This window comes from Myotis brandtii, unplaced genomic scaffold (assembly GCF_000412655.1).
Source record: "Myotis brandtii unplaced genomic scaffold, ASM41265v1 scaffold51, whole genome shotgun sequence".
Classification (NCBI taxonomy): domain Eukaryota; kingdom Metazoa; phylum Chordata; class Mammalia; order Chiroptera; family Vespertilionidae; genus Myotis; species Myotis brandtii.
Genome location: NW_005369442.1, coordinates 3,236,146 through 3,238,558, shown reverse-complemented (window position 1 = coordinate 3,238,558; position 2,413 = coordinate 3,236,146).

The following is a 2,413-nucleotide window of genomic DNA, read 5'->3' as shown; positions in this document are numbered from 1 at the left end:
AGCATGCTGTCTTCTTGCCCCAGTTTTGAGGTTGCTAAAGTCAAGGGGTGGGGTGTGCAGCTGTGCCAGTCATTAGGTTACTATATGTCAGCTCTAAAGCCATCCTTCCAGCCTCGGTGACGCTGGAACTCATTTCTATTCTGCCAGCTGGCTCTCCGAAGGCTCTGCCAATAGGATGTATTCAGAGGGCCCTGCAAGGCAGGAACGTGGAGGAGGGACCTGCTCCTGGACGCTTGCTGCTCCTCTCAGCCGTGCCCCAGCAACGTCTCCACCTGGCAGTGCCAGTCTCCGCTCTGTCTCACATTCTCAGAACTGCCTCATTGTGCTCCTCAGAACCACGAGCACCAGCCGGGCAGCACCCCCGCTCAGAGGTTTGAGCCCCAGCTTCCCAGGGCGCCTCCTCTGAATTTCTAGGTTCTGACAATGCTGGTCCTTTGTTCCCTCTGACCTGGGGGTGATACCTACATCCTGAAGTTGCCATCTCTGTGTGTTACCTCATTGCTCCCTTTCTGCTTGTTTTCAGTTCTCGAATACAGTGAGGCCTTGACTTACGAGTTTAATTCGTTCTGAGACCGAGCTCGTTAAGGAGCTCGTTAACTCAAATTACTCTATCAACTCAATGCAAAAAATCGGCAGAGAGACAGCTGGTATCTCAAAAAACTCATTAGTCGGGACACTCGTAAGTCAAGGCCCCACTGTACTGGTTTGGTCAATGTCTTATATTAAATTTTCTTTGGTGCAATGCCTGGTGAGTCTTGTGTTTCCCAGGCTAGACCCTGACTGATACAGGGTGTGTGTCACAGAATCAACATTTGACACGTTGGTATAAGAGGCAGGGAGAAAGGGGGACTGCCAATGCACTAACTTGCTGTGCCTCTGTGGCACAATTGTTTCTCTTCTCTAAACCTCTCATTAAGGTTTGCTGAATAACTACCAAAACTTGTATTCAAAGTTAATAACTAAGTCAAAGGGAACTTCTTAAGGGGAAAAAAAATCAGTAAATAAATATTCTCAAACACTATCTGAGGTGTTGGAGGGCACTAATGTTATGTGCCTCAGAATAACTTTTGTTAAATTTCTCTTTTTTTAAAAAAATATATTTTTATTGATTTCAGAGAGGAAGGGAGATGGAGAGAGAGATAGAAACATTAATGATGAGAGAGAATCATTGATGGGCTGACTCCTTCAAACCCCCTACTGGGGATCAAACCCACAACCTGGGCATGTGCCCTTGACTGGAATCGAACCCCAGAATCTTCAGTCTGCAGGCCAACGCTCTATCCCTGAGCCAAATTGGCTAGGGCTCTCTCTCTCTTTTTTAAATTGATTTCAGAGAGAAAGGAAGAGGGAGAGAGAGAGATAGAAACATTAAGGATAAGAGAGAACCATTGATTGGCTGCCTTCTGCACAGCCCCCATTCGGGATTGAGCCTGCAACCCAGGCATGTGCCCTTGACGGGAATCAAACCTGGGACCCTTCAGTCCGTAGGCTGATGCTCTATCCACTGAGCAACCCCGGCCCGGGCGTTTGTTAAATTTCTTAAAATTTAATTTTTAATAAAAATAATACATACATATAACCTTAATTTTTAAAAATCACTTGTACGTGCTGTATTAGTTTTTTAGACTGCTGTAACAAAATACCACAGACCAGCTGGCTTAAGCAACAGAAGTGTATTTTCTCACTGTTCTGGAGGACAGAAGTCCGAGATCGATGTGTCAGCTGGTTTTTTCTCGTTGTTGCCCTGAGGCCTCTCTCCTTGGGTTGCAGGTGGCCATTTTCCTCTCTGGCTCCATTTTAACTTAATCACCTCCTTAAAGGCCCGATCTCAACATACACATTCTGAGGTACTGGGAATTAGGACTTCAACATAAATTTGGCTTAAGACACAATTCGGCCCCTAACACATGCAAAGTTTTTAAGAAGAAAAGCAGCGGGCTGTTCCTACTGTCCCTCTCCTGCCTCATTCCCCAATTTCCAGAAGAAACCAATTTGCACTGTTTTGATTATTTGGATATTTATCTTCACATCTCTAATATGAATAAATGCCTCTTCTTGGTTGTTCAGGTTAGATTTTCATCCCTTGGTTTTTCACTAAGAAATATTCAACTCGTTCTCACCTCCCTTCCCTCCCACTACCCTTATGTACATTTCCTCTCCCATTCTTCTTAAATAATTAATCATAATTTTGATTAAATCAGTTATTGATATTTATATTACTGAACTTTGTTTTTCTGGAAGCCAATAACTATCTTTTTAATTTTTCTTAGTTTCCTTTTTCCCCTTAATATCATTCAATGTTTGCAATACATTAAAGACTGGTGATATAGGAAACTTTTTTTAAAAAAAAACAACATAAATACTGTGTTTGTGAAGGGTTTTCCTCTATGAAGCACAAAACCATTCCTTAACT